This window comes from Colobus angolensis, unplaced genomic scaffold, assembly GCF_000951035.1.
Source record: "Colobus angolensis palliatus isolate OR3802 unplaced genomic scaffold, Cang.pa_1.0 Scaffold428, whole genome shotgun sequence".
Taxonomy (NCBI): Eukaryota; Metazoa; Chordata; class Mammalia; order Primates; family Cercopithecidae; genus Colobus; species Colobus angolensis.
In genome coordinates, this window is record NW_012117688.1 from 2,411 (window position 1) to 23,525 (window position 21,115).

General features: G+C 39.9%; 1 long non-coding RNA gene across 1 annotated transcript in view; it reads left to right on the forward strand.

The window, feature by feature from the left end:
* Positions 1–1,006: 1,006 nt before the first annotated feature.
* Positions 1,007–21,115, forward strand: part of LOC105522375 — a 54,737-nt gene continuing 34,628 nt past the window's right edge. Inside the window, exons 1-2 of the long non-coding RNA XR_001003431.1 lie at positions 1,007–1,131; positions 19,220–19,314. This is a non-coding gene — a long non-coding RNA (uncharacterized LOC105522375). The remainder of the gene's footprint in view (positions 1,132–19,219; positions 19,315–21,115) is intronic.

Consider the following 21,115-nt stretch of genomic DNA (forward strand, 5'->3'; position numbering starts at 1 on the left):
GCCAAGCGCTAATAGGATATTAACATAATATGCACATTACTAACCCAGGCTATTGGCAACTGCTGCTTGCTGCAAGCCCTTGACATTGCCTCCCTCTATCTAACCATGGTTCTGCTTAGTCTGGCTTCCTGCCTTTGGCAATGGCCAGGGTTTGATGGTTCAGAGAAAGGCAATTTGCCTAGTTAATTAAAATCTGTACTTTTAAAAACATTTTTTCTCTTATATTGCCAGCCGAAGTTAAACGAGTACAACTTTCTTTTGAAAGGGCCAAAAATAAATTCTGGGCTTAAACACTGTAGATGAAATTGCTGCCTTAAATTTTAAGTTGCAGAAAAATAAAGGCTTATCATGAAAATTGTTATTTAGCTGTATCTGTGGGGGTGTGTGTACAAAGCGATTATTAACCTCCTTTACAAATGGGTATGTCAGGAACTTTGAAGGAAGACCCAGAGTTTGGTGGCCAAATGCCAGTGTGTGTTCAATGTTCACAGTGAACGCTTCTCCTTCTGGTAGTTGTAATTCTACGTCTGTTTCTAGCCTCTCTCACCTTGGTTATAGCACTCTGCTAGGGTCACAGGGATTTCCAAAATCAACTGCAAGGGAGTATTCTGAATTCCTGTCGATAAATAAATTATGTCCCAATTGCAGGTGCTTTTCTGAAATGTTACTCAATGAAGAAAAAAAAATGAAGCTCCTGAGCTCAGCATATCTTATTTTGCTATCGACTGTATTTCTGTGTCTGTGTTCAAGTAACTAACTCCCTTTGGCAACTCCAAGGAGAGCTTCAGGTAAACAAGTCAAACTGTCTTCTTGTTTATACCTTTTTTGGAGAAAAAGTGGGAGTGCTATAATTTTAAAAAATTAGAACAGTAACAATGTCATCTTGAATTTACAAAGTGCAGGAGTTGTCAGATCTGTGATTTCAAGTCTTCCAACAACTCTTTTTGGGTAGGAGTACTCAGGAGTCTGTGTGGTGGTTGAAGCCCAGGTTGGCTACTGGGAGCTGAAATAGAGGCCAGGACTTCTGGCTCCCTGTCCAGACTCTGAGGACCCAGAGCCTCCATGGGTACACTCAGAGGCCACACTAGATGCAGAAAGAACCAGGCACAGAGAAGTCAGAGGGTCTCAAAGGTATTTGTTTCAGCATTTAACAAGGAATTTTACCTGGGAGATGATTTTCATTCAGAACCTGGCTACAAAGCTTAAATAAAAAAGAGTCAGAACAACTAAGGAAGCCTGTGCCTGCCTTAGAAAGGCAATGAGAAGTCTGTTTATGTCTTTTGCCCACTTTTTAATGAAGTTAATTGCTTTTTGCTTGTTCAATTGTTTAGGTTTCTTATGAATTCTAGATATTAGACCTTTGTTGGATATATAGCTTGCAAATTTTTCTCCCATTTCATAGGTTGTCTGTTTACTCTGTTGATTGTTTCTTTTGTTGTGCAAAAGTTCTTCAGTTTAATTGGGCCCTACTTGCCAATTTTTGTTTTTGTTGCAATTGCTTTTGAGAACTTAGTCATAAAATTCTATCCCAAGGCCAATGTCCAGAATGGTGTTTCCTAAGTTTTCTTCTGGAATTCTTGTAATTTGTGGTCTTACGTTTAAATCTTTAATCCATCTTGAGTTAATTTTTGTATATGGTGAACGGGAGGGGTTCAGTTTCATTCTTCTGCATGTGGATAGCCAGTTATCCCAGCACCATTTATTGACTAAGGAGTCCTTTTCCCATTACTTATTTCTGTCAACTTTGTTGAAGATCAGATGACATATAAGCAGCGAACAAACGTGAAAAAATGCTCAATATCATAATAATCAGAGAACTGCAAATCAAAACCACAATGAAATACCATCTCACACCAGTCAGAATGGCTATCATGTAAAAAAAAAAAAAGACAGATACCGGCAAGGCTGCTGAGAAAAGTGAATGCTTACTGCTGGTGGGAATGTAAATTAGTCCAGCCACTGTGGAAAGCAGTTTGGAGATTTCTTAAAGAACTAAAACAGAGCTACAGTTGACCCAGGAATACCATTACTGGGTATTTATCTGAAAGAAAATAAATCATTTTACTAAAAAGACACACGCACTTGTGTGTTCAGCACTATGCACAATAGCAAAGACAGAATTAACCTAGGTGCACATCAACAGTGGTCTGGATAAAGGAAATGTGGTATATATACACCATGGAATACTACACAGCCATAAGGATAATGAAATCATGTTCTTTGAGAAACATGGATGCAACCTAAATGAAGTAACACAGAGATAGAAAACCAAATACCACATGTTCTCACTGATAAGTGGGAGCTAAACACTGGGTACTCACAGACATAAAGATGGCAGCAGTAGACTCTGGAGGCCACCAGAATGGGGAGAGAGGGAAGGAGACAAGGACTGAAAAACTACCTATTGGGTACTATGCTCACTACCCGGGTGATGAGATCATTCATATCTCAAACCTTAGCATCACACAATATACCCACTTAACAAACTTGTACATGTACCCCATGAATCTAAAATAAAAGTTAAAATTATTTTAAAAAGAAGAAAGGCAATGACATGCAACAATAAGCAGTCAGACTGATATTCACCGCATACCCTGACAACTCCCCTCATTTGTTCTCAATCACACTTGGGGTGCTTCTGCAGGAAGGCAATGGAGGAGGTTTGGCTCTTGGGACCACTTTCTGTGTCAGTGACTATAGATTATAATGTTAATTTCTGGTTTGGTTTTTTGGGGGTGTAGGGGGAGAGATTATTTTTCTTTTACTTTTTCTCCTCTCTAGAGCAAAACTCTTTTTCCCTCACTCTTTTTAAATAATTTTATTGTCAATGAAAACACAAAAGAGAGTTGAAAGCAACTCAAAATAGGGAATTTTCCACTGGGGAGAAATCAGGGAATGGCATAAAATGGCTTCTTACTTTTTTCTTCAAATTCCATATTAATATTAACAGCAAAAGTTGATGATTGATCAGCATCTGTTTTGAATCATCTTTGTCTCCAGACCTCACTCTCTTCCCACACTGTTCTCCAAACTGTCATCAGGTTTAATGGCACGGCAGTCTTGGGCGCTGCACGCTACCCTCAGAGACCACTCAGAACTTTCAGTGGCCCTGAGTGCTAGATCCTTAGAAATGGAACCATCTTAGAGATCATCTGGTCTTGGAATTTCTTTACCGCCTTCTTTAATAACTTGGATTGAACATTTATAGAGCACTTACTATGCACCAAGGAATGGTTTAAGTAGTTTATATATATTAGCTCATTCATTCATCACACAGCCCTATCAAGTAGGCACCATTATCCCCATTTACAGATGAAAAACTGGGGCACAGAGAGGTTGACTCATTGACCAGGACGGCCTTCTACAGGGTGGCATAGCTGCCTTTCCTCGTCACACATTCTGCATTCCAGCCAAACTTGCTGTAGGCTCTAGGTCTCCATCTTATGCCTCTGCTCACTCCTGTTCCTTTTGCCTGGAAAGCCTCCACACCTGGTCCCTCCCCTAAGCTCTGCATTGTCCAAATCCTATATAGCCTTCAGAATGAAGGGTGGATGCTATCTCCTCCAGGGAGCTTCTCCTAATTGCCTTTAGCTAGGGTCAATCTCCTTATGCTGAAATAGCAAAGTACTTCCATTGTACTGTGTGACATGTGCCACATTCTGCCCTGCAGTCTAGTTATGTATGCATGTATTTCATTTTTTTAAACATAAGATAAGCTCTCTATGGTAGAATGCATGTGTGATGATCTCCCAGCTCCCATATCACCTAGTGCATTCTGTGGCACACATTAAATAATGTCTGTTGCTGTATTTACCACATGGTAGGAAAAATGTGTGAATGAATATGCACATCATAGATAACATTGCTTCATGAGCAAATTCCCTCTTTTACACATTGCAATCAGGCTCCTATAAAATTCCATATTTATAAAATGAATATTTACATGTGTTAGTCAAATGAGATGCAGTTTTTCCTAAGTGAGGAGGCATATGTGTGATGTGTAAACTTGCAACAACAGAGCAGCAGATCTGAGGACCCCATGTATACATGCAGGGTGCTGTCTGCCTTGGATGAGCTAGTCATTGCATGGCTTCTCTGCATGCTCTTGTGTGAAAGACAGCTTTTCTCTTGAGTCTCTATACCATCATTGCCCTTTCTGGGCCCATGAACTTTTGAACCAGGCGGTGGGGCTCAGCTCAGAGTAATTCTCACCCACCAATGTGCCCACATTGCAAGTGGTATTCACAGGCCACAGAAGCGTCACTGCTTAACCATGAGCCTTGAGACTCAGCCACAGCTCAGGCCACCACCCTCAGGACGCAAAACACTTCCTCCCATATATAAAGCTACACACTGAAAGTCATTATTGATGACACTCAGCCACATGGGTAAACTTATGAAGGAGTATACTTTTTCTAATTTTCATGTAAGTATCAGAGAAACAATGAGGCAGAGAGAGCAATGAACACAAAATATTTTGATCTGATCATTTGACAGGGTCTTAGATCGTAAGTATCAGCTTATAATAGAATTTAAATCACCTCCCAACCTCAGGCTTACATGGTTCACAGTGCAATATTCCCTGAAATTAGTAATGTGAGGGTGCTTGATTCTGGCTACATATCAGATTTCCTGTGGAATTTCACACACACACACACACACACACACACACACACACACACACACACACACCAGGCTCTCCTCTTGGAAATTCCACAATTCCAAAAAACCGCATAGTTCATTCTGATGTGAAGCCTGGGTTGAGAATTACTGTGACCAAATGAGACACAAAAATAATAGGCCACTCAGTCCCAGGCTGTGTCTTTTGCTGTTGCTGCTTTTTAATCAAAAAGGCTAGAGAGGCATCTCAGTGGGAACATTAGTTCTGCAAGTGACAAGACTTATAATATTTCATAACTATAGAAAACAGCGGGTGGCCATGATTTCAACAGCAGAAGTCAAACATTTTTCCATCAGCACAAACCAAAATATATAAAACCCTACATACCCAAAAGAAGAAGAAATATAAATACAAGATTGTGAAACTTATATTCTGTTTACATTAGAATACCATTAATTAATTATTGACAATAGTTTAGTTTGAAAATAAAACCAGAATGGAGAAGACTCATTAGTGCCTGAGACTCTAAAGAAGGCAAACTGTTGTTTACTGAAAAAATTTAATGAACCATAGTCTATAGCCATATGGAAAAGCTAGTACATTATATTTTACAGCATGTAATTGATCTACAATATTATCTTCAATTCATCCTCATTAATTGGCTTTTCTATGAAACAGAAGGGCTTCCCCTTGCCATCTCTGATTTGGCAGATGTCGCTGGATTTCATGCTGTCAGGGTTCACCCTATGTACTCCCCTATAGATGTTCTTTCTCTTTCTGACACTTCACTCACTCCAGAGATGAGCCTTCACACTGTTAACAATACTTTCATATCCCTGTCTACCCTGGAAGTAGATTTTGGTCTCTACCTTTCCAACATAATCAGAGTTTACCAGTCCCATGTTCCCTGATTCCAGAGTATCCTGTTTCCCAGACTCTAGGAAATGTTAAAGTGTTTTGTAGAATAATCTGAGAAAATGAGATCTAATAACAAAATACATCATATTTTCAGGGTACAGATTTGAGTTCAAAGGGATCTTTTGGCAATAATGCCTTAGCCTAAAAGTGGCACTCTAAAAGTCGGAATTCCAAGCACTCAGAGCGAGGGGACTGATGCAGCTTTGGCAGGATGCGTCACTCTCAAATCACATTGCATAAGCATCTACTTAGTCCACCTATTCCGAGAGCTTTGGCCCATTGGTCCATGTGGTCTCCTAGCACAGAGGAGGATGAGAACTACAGGCTCCTTCTTTTGGTGTCTAGCACAGTCCAGGACTCCCTACCCCTTCTGTTGAGGCTGAGCATCCAGAGTTAACCCAACAGCTCATCATTCTTTATTTCTCTTCTATATATGTCCTGGTAATTTTCCTGAAGACACCATCTCCAAAGGAAAGAACAAGTATTCAAAGCAGTCAGTTTTGCTCTTGCTTAACAATTCTGGCCAAAGTCTTACCACCTGTAAATAACAGGGACTCTTCCCGCTTTATTTCCCATTTCCAAGCACAGTGGGGAGTTGGGTCCTTGGGGTGGACAAGGGTTAAAACATGTACTTATGGCCGGGTGTGGTGGCTCATGTGTGTAATCCCAGCACTTTGTGAGGCCGAGGCAGGCAGATCGCCTAAGGTTAAGAATTCTAGACCAGCCTAGCCAACATAGCGAAACCCCATCTCTACTAAAATACGAAAATTAGCTGGGCATGGTGGCACATGCCTGTAATCCCAGTACTCAGGAGGCTGAGGCAGGAGAATCGCTTGAACCCAGGAGGCAGAGGTTGCCGTGAGCCAAGATCGCACCACTGCACTCCAGTCAGGGCGACAGAGCAAGACTCCATCTCAAAAACAAACAAACAAAAATGTACTCATTTCTCGTTCTTAGTAAATCTCTGGAGGGGGTATAAGCAATGCCCTGAGTTCATCTAGGTTCCATCAGCAATTCACCGTGGCTTTCCCATTTCACACACCCTGTTCTGCTGTCCCTCTGAGTACATCTGTATATGCCAAGCCATTTGGTCCTACTTTCGCTTCAGAAAGAATGAGGATTCTATTCTTGGAAAGGAGAAATGAAAATTTTGTAGAGTTGGGGGTGTGGTTCATATATATATATGTGTGTGTGTGTGTATATATATACACACACACAACATATTTCAAATTGCCATCTTCAATTTTGTACTTACTATATCAAAGTAGTCTGGTATCCAGAAATGGGAGTCAGGGTTTACCTAGATTCTTCTCTTTGGGAATGAAGCCCATGAATTCCAGCAGAGAAGACAGAATCAAAACAACTGGATTCGTCATTAGAAAGCACAAGTTCACCTCGTCTGGCCCAGTCATGTGCTCACTACAGTCTCACAAGGCTGAGGGCAGAGGATGTGAAGCAAGATCGTTCAGAGGCACAGGAATATACATGCAGCAGCCGACTGTCTGCTGGTACTGACACAGCTCACTCTGCTGACATTCGTTTGCCTGTTGTCACAGGTACAATTTAGTAAGCTGGCAAGGAGGGAGACATTTATTTTAAAAGCTGTGGGAGGGGAGCTAAAAATTCTAGATATATTTTGAAATTAGGATTTGTCTTTGCTTCTACTTATTCACATTCTTCGGGAAAAGGTGAATGCTAAAATCTAAGAAGAAAGCGTGTTTCTTTGGCTGCATTAGAGGCTACCTTACAAATACCCTCTCTTTGTCAGAAGGGAAGTCTGGAGCTGTTCTAGGGCAGCATTGCAGAGTCCCTTGCCTACTTTCCATACCCACATGACTTCCCTCTGCAGGTGCAGGTGTGTTGACATCCCATCAGTAGCATCACCCCACACCGAGGACCCTGCAATGAAATGCAGCTCATCAGGATGCCTTAAAAAATAAGAAGGTGGCTTAGGTAAAAACTACAAAAGGCATTGTTTACTAAACTGAGTGACAAAATAACATCACATAACTATCAGCTCTGCCTTTATCCCTTTCCTCTCACATCAAAGACTGAGCTGACTCAGATAGGGAGGCCTTAAAAATAGGTGCTACAATGAGGAATGCACAGGTTTGGTCTTTCATTGCACTTCATATGTTTTTAACAAAGGACATGCATTTAAAAAAATCATTTGTAAGATATTTTGTTAATTTTAAATGAATATTTAAAAAATAGAAATTGTGGCTTCTATAAAAATCAGAACTTTGCTTTGATATGTACATACAGATTAAAAATTTAACCCTATTTGCTGTAATCTAAAGGAATGTGTTAAGACTCTGAGGCTGAATTACAGTTACTATGGAAACCAAAAACTGTAACCATTATGACTTAGGAGCCTCTAGATTCTCAATAATTATGTTGTTTGAAGAAGGAAAATTACATTTTTAATTAAATGAGTAGAACACAAATAATTTTACAGGAAATTTATTACATTGTGTTCAAATGGCATCTAATGTGTTCCTTGATGCTCTTTGGGTAATTTTTTCAGCAATTGCTGGCAAGTTTTTGAGAGCTAGATTAGAATATTTATTGAGCACTTATTACTTATTTAAGCATTGTACAGGGCTCCAGGGATGGGAAGGATAACATATAAATACATCATTTCTATACACGAGAAATTTTAGCTTAGTTAATTTTTAAAACACACACAATAACCCAAATGCCTTTACAGAGCTATAGTTCAGCAACAAGGCATCCTAACCATATTTTGATCAAAGGGCTCTGAAATGAGGAGAGAGCCAAAGGGGTCTAAAACTCTCAATGGAGCTGAATTTTAAACAAAGTCTTTTTGTAAATCAAAATGTATTCTCTGATCACAAAAGCAATGTGTGCTAATTGTTGAACATTTGGAAATATGAAAATTTTAGAAGATAAAACTAAAACCAGCTATAATTCCAACTCCTATACTAACTTTTTGGTGTATTTGTAACAGTCATTTTTTTCTTATAGGTATGGGCAGTTGTCACTTTGCATGATAGTGTGAGACTGCAAAAATGACCACGAAAGCTAGAATCATGCAAAGTTCTTAACAATCAGTGGAGAAAACCCAATTGTTCTGTAACCTTGAAAATTATTTTGTCATTAACTTCTCTTACTGTTGTTAATAAATGTATAAGAAAATAAAAAATAGTGGCCGGATGTGGTGGCTCACGCACTTTGGGAGGCCAAGGAGGGTGGATCACGAAGTCAAGAGTTTGAGACCAGCCTGGCCAACATGGTGAAACACCGTCTCTACCAAAAATACAAAAATTAGCTGGGCATGGTGGCGCACAACTGTAATCTGAGCTAATTGGGAGGCTGAGGCAGGAGAATTGCTTGAACCCAGAAGGCAGAGGTTGCAGTGAGCTGAGATTGCGCCACTGCATTCCAGCAGTCTCGGAAAAAGAAAGAAAAGAAAAAAATAGTAAAATTAATCTTTAGTACTCTGAATTTAAAATATAGAAATGTTGAGAATTAAAGTGTTTTATTTCTTTGTAAAGAATTTACCAGAAGTAGTTTGAATAATGCTGGTCTATCTTTCATTGTATAACTTACAATATGGGGCAAGCATCTTTTTTGCAAATTGTCATACTTCTAAGTCTGGATCAGCTTCCAGCACTTGTCCTTTGCACTTTCAATGATGTGAACTATCTCTGATAGTTCCTTTAATGTAAAGCGTGTTTTTTTTTCTTTTCTTTTCTTTTCTTTTTGCCAGCGTCACTTCTTCTGTGTGTTTTCAACACCACCACTTTCTTCATCTGTCAATTTCACCTTAACTAAGTTCCTTGGGTTCCATGTCTAGTGTCTCTCAAAGGGTGATGGTGTCCAGATTTCCACGGTCAGCTAATTCTTCTATAACTTCGTTTACATCAGACTCATATTTAACTTCCACCATTGTCACTTTTCATTTCTTTGCTGCATTTTCATCATTGTTGACCAATTTCCTGTTTTGATCGCCCAGTTTTAAAAAATGCCATGTAGGGTTATCACTGGCAGAGAAGGAGGCAACCTGGTGCTGTCTGTGCCGGAACTGAATAACAGAGGGGCACTAACCCAGTCTGACCAATCACAGGCTGACTGAGAAAACAAGGATGTGACTGCCGATCATGCACACCGATCATGCACACCGATCATGATGTGCATCTGTCATTCCCACAGTGATCTGTGGACTGAATTGCTAGCAGTGAAGTTGGTGCAATTACTCAATTAATATACTGAGATAACTGAAATTTGAACTGTGTTGTTGGGAGATGGGTATTATTTAACTCACGGTAACAAAAACGCATGCATTGCGGACCCATGCAAAATGTGAACAGTCTATATGGACATACTTGACAAACATTTATTACAAAATTGAGATCATGAATATATAATTGTGTACTTGCTCTTTTAACTTAGCCTTATATCATAAAGTTGTATCCCTGTTATTACTAGTCTCCAATAATGCCGTAGCATAATTTATGTGACTGGGGAAACACCAGGGGAACGGTAAAATGAGAGCCATAGATTGGTAAAGAGGGAGGTGCTCCCTAGTAAGAAGCAACATAGGGAAAGCCCAGGGATTGGCCAGTGTATGTCGGTAAGTTGGGAAGAAGGAGAAAACTAATATGGCTGGAATATAGGATCTTAGAAATAAAATGACAATAATATCAAAAAGTCCATTTTCCCACACTTTAGTAATAATAGTAATACTATTACTATTACCAATAGCAAGCTTACTATATTCCAGGTACTCTCAGACATTATCTCACTTAATCTTCACATTGACCTTGTTTGCTGTCATCTCCGTCTCACACCTGAGGACCCTGAGGCTCAACACAGATGTTGTAGTGAGCCTGTAATAAAACCCTGGTTTCTGTAATCCTGCCCTTGGCTGCTTCACATTACTGCCCAATGAAAGCACTTTTCAGCTTACAAAGTCCTTTTGCATATATTGACACGAGGCATGCAACTGGGTAAGTTGTACCAGCTGCTGAGGTGTGGGGCTGTAATCAAGCCTATGCTGCTAGCCTAACCCGAGCCATCAAACCACATACTTCCAGAAGGGCTGCCTTTACCTAATTTACACAAAGACGCAGTATGGACTGGCCTTGGCCCTGGTCAACATGACAGATTCTCACCACAGCCCTCAGAGGTGACAGAGAAGTTATGATTGCTCCAATTTTATACTAAAACAAAACAACAAAACAAACCAAAAAACCCCCCACAGCAGCTCCCATTGGGTCAGTGATTTATCTAAGCTGAGAATGAATTGGTGAGATAAAGATGCAGTTGAGGAAGATATTAGAATCCAGGCTGAGCAGGTTTCATCTGAAGAAAAAGGCAACAGGGGACTGCGAGGTATATCTAAATCAGGCTACACGTAAACTTCCACAGAGTGAAACAGTAAGTCACAGCTGTCCACCTGGAAGAGATTGCTCTGGGCAGCTGGATGCCTTCCAACCAGTTAAATTATTTCTTCTCCAAAACTTTGGTCACTTTTTGCATTTGGATCAGATCTTTGGAGACATCTCCATTTCCCTTGAGGAGTAAATATATAGCCACCAGGATTTTTAAAAAGTGTGTCTGAAAGAAAATATCCCTTCACCTCACTGTCTTTTGTAATTGAACTTTACAGACCCCTTTTAGAGAGTTGTAATTACTGTTGTTACTGTTCTGAGAGTATCTGGGCCTAGGATTTTTCTGAGTTCTAAGCCACACGGTCTGTACTCTTACTTGACAGAGAAATGCTGTTGCATAAACTAGATCCTTCAGATATTAGGGACTCAGAGGGGTTTAACTTTCCTGGGTGAATTTAGCATTTCTTCTTGGATTTACAAGCTTTAGAGGAACACTTGTAAAAAAAAAAAAAAAAATGCCTGGGTACAAACCAATTAATCCTGCCTCCAAAAATAGCCAAATTATATTGGTAGGCATTTAAAAACAAAAACAAACCCAAAAAATCCAAGAAGCTGCCTCTGAGAAATAGAACTTGAAAAATAGGTCTCTGGTCAAATGTTTGGAAAAATCTAAACATTCATTCTGCTTCTTTGGAGTGTCATGGCACTCTCAGGGAGTCCTTCCTTGTAGGTAAGCAATGTTTTCAATTTACTGGGATTTACAAACCTATTGTTTTCTACACTTTTTAGATAAGGTAAGAAATCCAACATTAACAAAACTTTTTAAAAAATTCTCACTTACCTGATCTTTTTTTTTTTTTGAGTTTTGCTCTTGTTGCCCAGGCTGGAGTGTAGTAGCGCAATCTTGGCTCACTGCAACCTCCACCTCACAGATTCAAGCAATTCTCCTGTCTAAGCCTCCTGCATAGCTGGACTTACAGGCACCTGCCACCATGCCCCACTATTTTTTGTATTTTTAGTAGAGACGGGGTTTCACCATGTTGGCCAGGCTGGTCTCGAACTCCTGACCTCAGGTGATCCACCTGCCTCGGCCTCCCAAAGTGCTGGGATTACAGGCGTGAGCCACCATGCACAGCCTCAGTTACGTGATCATTTATTGATATCTGGACTAACTTGTGTTCTATGGAACTTGTTTTAAGAAATGCTGGACCACGGCCATGGACACAATTGGGTATGCACAGCCAACTCTATTTGAACTCAGAGCTACTTCCTGTCCCCAACCCCAGAGCCAGAGGAGTAGTAACAGAAAATGAGCCAGGAACGATCAGCCTCTCTGGCTGAGGCTGGCAGTAGCATTTTCGTCCCTCAGTGGAGAGTGTTTTGTGTATGTGAAATGAGGAGTGTGAGGCCAAGCAGATGGGGCTCTGTTCTCCCTCAACCCTTCTTCAACCCAAGCAGATCTGCTTTGATCTGCCTTAGATGTTACAGTTTCTTGCGGGGTTTCATTAGAAAAGTAAAAAAGACTCCATTAGCAAACAAACAAACAAAAACAACAAAAAACAACAATAAAAAACCCAAAACAATATAATACTGGGTGGTGGTGTTTTAAAACCTGTACATGGAGCAAAAATCTAGGAGTGATAAATACTCTCTAGGACCTTCTATAGTCACTTATCCTGTGGTTTTTCCCATCTGTAAAATGGTATTGGTAATGCTGTAGGGACTAAAAACTCTTTTTGGAAAAGAATGAAAGCTTGCTCCATACTTAATTCAAGGTAGAATGTGAGCAGGTAGAGAAGGACAGGAAGGAAAGTAAAGATTTGTCATTTTCCAGCTCTCCATCATCTGAATCCCCTTCCCATTATCAGCTGTGAGCTAGAAAGTCAACTGCATGTTCCTATGGGGGTTTAATATCAGAGTGAGTGACCCAGAGAAGCCTGAACAGTTTAGGGCTCATGGTGGTCATGGTGCAGCCACTGCTCAGTGACAATGGCATCAGCCATGGCGCATAGTCCCCAGAAATGGCAGTGACCAAGCCACACTGTTCATGTGGCATGAGACTTTATGAGTTTCCTTTGCTCCCTATGTGGGTTTTGTGTCTGATTCTCTGGCCTTCCCATGAGTCTGTGAGCCTCTCTGTGTTCTTTGATTTAATGCTTTACAGTTTAAGGTAGCCAGAATTCTTTCAACTGAGACCTGTTAGGCATAGATGGTGGCATATCAGAGTGTGAGGTTGGGGCAGCCTGGGGTGGAAGTCGTTTTAGGAGATCTAGAACTCTCCTCATGTGAGCATTCAAGCTGATCACTAAAATTTGTCTCAAAGGGAATGGGAGAACCATGGTCCCCATTTGGGTAATATTCCTGTAGATGTAGAAGATATTTCAGCAGGGGAGGGTATTTCTGCTCCTTGTATTTATAATTTATAATTTTCTTACATAATCAAATAGAGACCTACAGAACACCTATTTTTCTTTTAAACTTCTCTCTGTGCTAGTTTTGTTAAGACCTAATAAAAATTCATCTTTTAACATGTCTAAAACAAAATTAGAAGAGAGAATATGAAATAGCACAGTAATTCAGACTGTAGTAATGCCAGAGAACATAATGAAAAAGAAAGAAAACATGGGTGAAAAATAGCTAAAATCCTAACCCAAACAGCGTTTGACTCTCAGGGGTCACGGGAGTTCATTTCCATCATGCTGTAACCCTAAACTTTGTCTTGTTCAATTGAATGCACAGAGCAGTGATAAGAACATCACTGCAGCTAATGTCAGAAGGACCCTCAAGGTTACTTTCATGGATGGGGACCACTTACTTCTTTTTCATATTTTAATTTTATACTTAAGTATTTTTACAGTTAATGTAGCTTAACTATTCAAAGTAAAACACTGAAAATGTCTAGATGGGTCTGCACAACCCCATAAACAGATAGGTTTGGTCCTGGCCTTTTTATTAGCTCTTAGTAAGATTACACATGCAAGCATCCCCACCCCAGTGAAAATGCCCTCTAGATCACCCAGATCAAAAGGAGCAGGTATCAAGTACGCAAATACGCAGCTCAAAACACCTTGCTCATCCACACCCCCACGGGAAACAGCAGTGATTAATCTTTAGTAATAAATGAAAGTTTAAGCTATACTAATATTTAGAGTTGGTCAATTTCGTGCCAGTCACCGTGGCCAAACGATTAACCCAAGCTAATAAAACTTGGTGTAAAGAATGTGTAAGGTCTGCCCTCAATAAAACTAAACTCCATCTAAGAGGAGGTGACACTTAGAGGTGTCACTGCTACCTCATCTGTATTTTCAGAGAAGCCACCTCAATCTACTATTAAAATTTAGCTGCAGGTGTAAACATAGACACATAGGTCAATGGAACAGAATAGGGAACCCAGAAATAAAGCCACATACCTAACAACCAGCTGATCTTTGACAAAGTCATCAAAAATATATACTGGGAAAATGACAACCTATTCAACAAATGGTGCTGGAAAAGTTGGATAGCCACATGCAGAAAAATGAAACTGGACCCATACCTCTCATCACAGAAAAAGATGAACTTGGATCAGGAGTGATGGCTCATGGCCATAACCCTAGCACTTTGAGAGACCAAGTAGGGAGGTTCACTTGAGCCCAGGAATTTAAGACCAGCCTGGGCAACATGGCAATATAGCAAGACCCTGTCTCTAAAAAAGTTTTCTTAAAAAATTAGCTGAGTGTAAGCCAAAAGAACAAAGCTGGAGGCATCACGCTACCTGACTTCAAACTATACTACAAGGCTATAGTAACTAAAACAGCATGGTACTGGTACCAAAACAGAGATATAGACCAATGGAACAGAACAGAGCCCTCAAAAATAATACCACACATCTACAATCGTCTGATCTTTGACAAACCTGACAAAAACAAGAAATGGGGAAACGACTCCCTATTTAATAAATGGTGCTGAGAAAACTGGCTAGCCATATGTAGAAAGCTGAAACTGGATCCCTTCCTTACACCTTATACAAAAATTAATTCAAGAAGGATTAGAGACGTAAATGTTAGACCTAAAACCATAAAAACCCTAGAAGAAAACCTAGGCAATACCATTCAGGACATAGGCATGGGCAAGGACTTCATGACTAAAACACCAAAAGCAAGGCAACAGAAACCAAAATGACAAATGGAATCTAATTAAACTAAAGAGCTCCTGCACAGCAAAAGCAACTACCATCAGAGTGAACAGGCAACTTACAGAATGGGAGAAAATGTTTACAATCTACCCATTTGACAAAGGGCTAATATCCAGAATCTACAAAGAACTTAAACAAATTTACAAGAAAAAAATCAAACAACCCCATCAAAAAGTGGGCAAAGGATATGAACAGACACTTCTCAAAAGAAGACATTTATGCAGCCAACAGATACATGAAAAAATCCTCATCATCACTGGCCATCAGAGAAAGGCAAATCAAAACCACAGTGAGATATCATCTCACACCAGTTAGAATGGTGATCATGAACAGGTGCTGGAGAGGATGTGGAGAAATAGGAACACTTTTACACTGTTGGTAGGACAGTAAACTAGTTCAACCATTGTGGAAAACAGTGTGGCGATTCCTCAAGGATTTAGAACTAGAAATACCGTTTGACCCAGCCATCCCATTACTGGGTATATGCCCAAAGGATTATAAATCATGCTGCTATAAAGACACATTATAAATCATGCTGCTATAAAGACACATGCACACGTATGTTTATTGCGGCACTATTCACAATAGCAAAGACTTGGAACCAACCCAAATGTCCATCAATGATAGACTGAATTAAGAAAATGTGGCACATATACACCATGGACTACTATGGAGCCATAAAAAAGGATTGAGTTCATGTCCTTTGTAGGGACATGGTTGAAGCTGGAAACCATCATTCTGAGCAAACTATCGCAAGGACAGAAAACCAAACACCGCATGTTCTCACTCACAGGTGGGAATTGAACAATGAGAACACTTGGATACAGGGTGGGGAACATCACACCGGGGCATGTCATGGGGTGTGGGGAATGGGGAGGGATAGCATTAGGAGATATACCTAATGTAAATGACGAGTTAATGGGTGCAGCACACCAACTTGGCACATGTATACATATGTAACAAACCTGCACGTTGTGCACATGTACCCTAGAACTTAAAGTATATATGTGTGTGTGTGTATGTGTGTGTATATATATGTATATATATATATAAATTAGTTGAGTGTGATGGTGCATGCCTGTAGTCCCAGTTACTTAGGAGATGGAGGCGGGAGGATTGCTTGAATCTAGGTTGAGGCTGCAGTGAGCCATGTTCATGCCACTGCACTCCAGCCTGGGTAATGGAGCAAGATGCCATCTCCAAAATAATGATAATAATAATTATTATAATAAGATAAAGACCTAAACATAAGACATGAAACCATAAAAATCCTAGAAGAAAACCCAGGAAATAGTCTTCTGGACGTTGCTCAAGGCAAAGAATTTTTGAGCAAGTCCTCAAAAGCAAATGCAACAAAACCAAAAATAGACAAATGGGATTTAATTAAATTAAAAAGCTTCTGCACAGCAAAAAGAAACAGTTAAGAAAGCAGACAACTACAGTATGGGAAAAATAATTGTAAACTATGGATCCAACCAAGGGCTAATATTCAGAATCCATAAGGAATTCAAACAACTCAAGACAAAAAAAAAAAAAAAAAAAAAAACCCTTTAACAAGTGGGTAAAGGACATCAACAGGCATTTTCAAAAGAAGTCATAGACACATGTGGCCAACAAACATACGGAAAAATGTTCAACATCACTAATCACCAGAGACATGTGAATTGAAACCACAATGAGGTATCATCTTATACCAGTCAGAATGATTATTATTAAAAAGTCTAAAAGCAACAGAAGTTGGTGAGGATGTGGAGAAAAGGGAATGATTATACACTGTTGGTGGGAATGTAAATTAGTACAACCTTTATAGAAAACAGTATGGAGATTTCTCAAAAACTTGGAATAGGCTGGGTGCGGTGGCTCACGCCTGTAATCCCAGCACTTTGGGAGGCCGAGGCAGGCGGATCACAAGGTCAGGAGATCGAGACCATGGTGAAACCCCGTCTCTACTAAAAATACAAAAAATTAGCCGGGCAAGGTGGCGGGCGCCTGTAGTCCCAGCTACTCAGGAGGCTGAGGCAGGAGAATGGCGTGAACCCGGGAGGCGGAGCTTGCAGTGAGCCGAGATCGTGCCACTGCACTCCAGCCTGGGCGACAGAGTGAGACTCCGCCTCAAAAAAAAAAAAAAAAAAACTTGGTATAGACCTACCATTTAAACCAGCAATCCCACAACTGGGTGTATACCCCAAAGGAAAGAAATCAATATATCAAAAAGACACCTGCATTGTATATTTATTGCAGCATTATTCACAGTAGCAAAATCATGGAATCAATCCAAGTACCCATCAACAAAGGTTTGGTAAAGAAAATGTTATATATATACACACACACACACACACACACACACTCACACGTATATATATAATATATATGTATATATGCATATAATATGTATACATACTATATATAATATATAGTACATATATATATGCACCATGGCATACTATTCAGTCATAAAAGAATAAAATAATGTCTATATATAATATATACATATATATGTATTTTATATATGCACCATGGCATACTATTCAGCCACAAAAAGAATAAAATAATGTCTTTTGCAGCAACATGGATGGAACTGGAGGTCATTATCCTAAGTGAAAGCACTCAGAAACAGGAAGTCAAATATCGCATATTCTTACTTACAAGTGGAAGGTAAATAATCGGTATACATGAACATACAGAGTGAAATAATAGATATTGGAGGCTACGAAAGGTGAGAGGGTGGGAATTCAGTGAGGGGTTAAAAATTACCTATTTTGTAAAGCTTATAACCTTTAATCCTTACAACATGCAAGATAGGTATTCCTATCTTATAGATGAGGAAACCAAGACTCAGGTGTTATTTGATCTAAAGTCACATAGTTAATAAATGTGAAACCTGGATTTGAACCTAGGTCCAGCTGCCTCTCAAGTTTTTGCTTTTACTCCCTTCTCGGTCTTGCTTCAGAGGCAGAGAATTTAGGATATGCTAAATCTGAGAGTTCTTGGCTAAACACTAACTGTAAGCACTTAAATTGGGTAAACACTTAAATTGTAGCCTAATCACAATTTCAGGTTGGGAGATTGCATAAAAAAAAGGAGAAAGGGGTCACTCCCTCCCTCCCCTGGGACAAATTTAAGTTGTATGTGCATATGTATGAAGGTGAAAGACGGTTTACTCCGGAGAGACTCAGATGTGGTGAGGAACTGGGGGCCTAGGATAGCTTTGCTGGAGAAACAGGAGGGGCTTCTAGGAGTGAACATAACATGCTAATGTTACAACAGCAGTCACAGGAACAGGGTGCCTAGTGGAAAGGAAGAACTCCACCTTGCCAGGCTGTCCTAGAGAAAAACACCCCGAAACTATAATGCAGCAAAGGGGAATGATAGGATGGCAACAATGACAGCTACTGTGCATTGAGTGTTCACTACATGCAAGGATCATTCCAAGGGCTTTATGTGTGTTAACTCATTTAATATTCACATTCTTGCTAGAAGATAAGTACTGATCACAATATCTTTTTATGAATGAGGAAACTGAGCCACAAAGAATTAATTCTAAAAAGAATGAAATTTGCCCAAGTCACACAAGTGTTGTAGAACCAGAATTCAAATTTAGGCCATTTGCCTTCAGAGCTTATACCCTTTACCACTATAATTTACAGACTCTGAGGAAAGTGAACACGTATGAGGCTGATTGGCAGTGAAAGAAACTAAGAAAAGGAGAGACCGGGATGGATCCTAATGGATATTAAAGCAACACTGTGTTAAATTCCATCTCTGTTGACAAGAACCTGCTCACACACTGATGATGGTGTCAACTGCTTCATGGAAAAATTGCAAAGGGCCTTGGAATGTGATCATCATGTTACAGAAGGTACCACACAGAAGTAATTATAATAAAGCCAACTTCCTCTCACAGGTACCAAACCTGAACTGATGCTGTCTATGCCCAAGTGGTACCATTGACCAATTTCCCTATTTCTGCCAAAGCTATGTCAGCTTGGAGGCAACTTAGTTCCTTTATTATTGATATCCTATCATGCTTTCTCAGTCCTCTCTGGAAAATTCTACTATTTTCACTGAGCCCAGTGTACCTCTTGTACTTCACTTGGATTTTGCAATAATGCCTCACAGGTCATCTTGCCTCTTGTCTCTCCCTTCCAGGCTGAACCAAATGCCTGTCCTGGAACATTGGAAATAGCCTTAAAGCTGAAATGATGAATCAGAAGAGTTATGCTCTATTCTAGCGCTGCCACTAGGTAAGTGACACTGGGAGTCATTTCCACCCTCTAGATCTTTAGATTCTACAAATATAAAAGGAGGAGTTGACATTGATGCTCTCTAAGGTCCTTCTAGTGTTTTAAGTATATGAATGTACGAATGAATGAATTCCTTGCTTGTATACCTGCCTATGATTTCTGTTTCAAACTTTAAACCTGGTGCTCAAGGCTCTATAGAAAAGTTTTGTCACACCATTTTACAAGATAGCCATTCCTCGCCTGTCATGTCTTATTCATTTCTAAACCCCAGCTTCTCTTTCTGCTACTCTTGCTTCCTAAAAAGTCCAGTTCCATCTTCTTCACAGCCAAAACCTTAGGCCATCATTAAGGTTCTGCACCAGAACCGTGTCTTCCACTGACAGCTTTCCTGAGTGACTCCAGGCTGCACCATTGTAATTCTTCAGAAAGTATATACACATGGTAGCCAAAGAGCCTGGGCCCTGGAACCAGACTGCCTGGAGTCAAATCCTAGCTCTGCTACTTACGAGCTGCTCGTTAGTTAACCTTTCCATGCCTCAGTTTCACCATGTGTAAAATGGATTGTAAGAGTGGCTACTTGGCAAGATTGTTGTGAAGTTTAATATATTCCAAGTTAAAACACATGGAAGAGCTCCAGGTACATAGTAAGTGCTCTGTAAATATCATCTATTATTATTATTGCAAGCCACATTTCACACATTTTAAATAAATCTTAAGAATTAAATTGTTTCGTGTATGTAGATAACGTCTCCCCAAGTAAACAGCAAGGATCTTCACTATTTTCTATGGTTTCATGTCCTGGCAGGGGAATTCAAAGCATCACAGCAGCTATTCCTAAACCAACCAACCAACAAACCAACCTATTCTAAACAAATACCCGAAGACAGTAAGGGAGGCCTTACCTGGTGCACCACAACTTTAAACCATTTTAGTTCAGCAAATAAAGAGAATTATGACACAAACAAACATAATAAAGACCCTGCAGCTGCAGGCACTGGCTTCTCCTTAATGTCTTGGTTTCTTTCTGACTCTTTACAGCTGAATTCTAAGAGTTGGGAATGAGAATTTCTAATGGATTTACTGACACTACTTTATATAATTCAATACATAATAAAATGAAAATCTCTTGAAAATGCATATGAGTGCCATCATGTTGAGGCAGTTATTGCAGGAAAGGGGAGAAAGTAAAAACTATGTGTGGAATAAAATGATAAAATATTCTTATTTCATCATCTTACCTTTTGACTCCTTTATATTGTGAGTTCCAAATATGGTCAAGATGAAATGTGTTCATTTTGCCTTGAACCTTCTCACTAATGTACCAAAGGGGCATTTCATGAAAGCTAAGCAGTATGAATTTCCAATAAAGCAACCAAGCTCCCTTAAGAAGTGCTCTGGAAGGAAAATTTCTCATCATTTTGTTGTACTTCTCACCACCACGTCAAACCAACTGCCAATGCCAAGTTGGACAGGAAGGGTGTCATGACATCAAATATTACATTCCACTGGTAGTGAGATGACCATTATGTTTCTCAGAGCAAGCATGGCTTCATAAGCCAGTTCCTGTTTGCAAGTTGATCTCACCGGTGATCCAGACAAATGCATACTGCAGCAGCAGTGTGGGATAGTGGGAAGGCTTGTAGCTTCCGAATGATTCTGCACAGCCTTTGGACGCCATGGTGGGTCTGGAGCCATAAAATGGTGTGGTTACAATGCCGGAGGTGAAAATACAGCAAAACTCCAAAGTAATGTGGACTAAAGCTGAGTGTGCAATTATTTTCTTGAGTGATGATCACAAGGA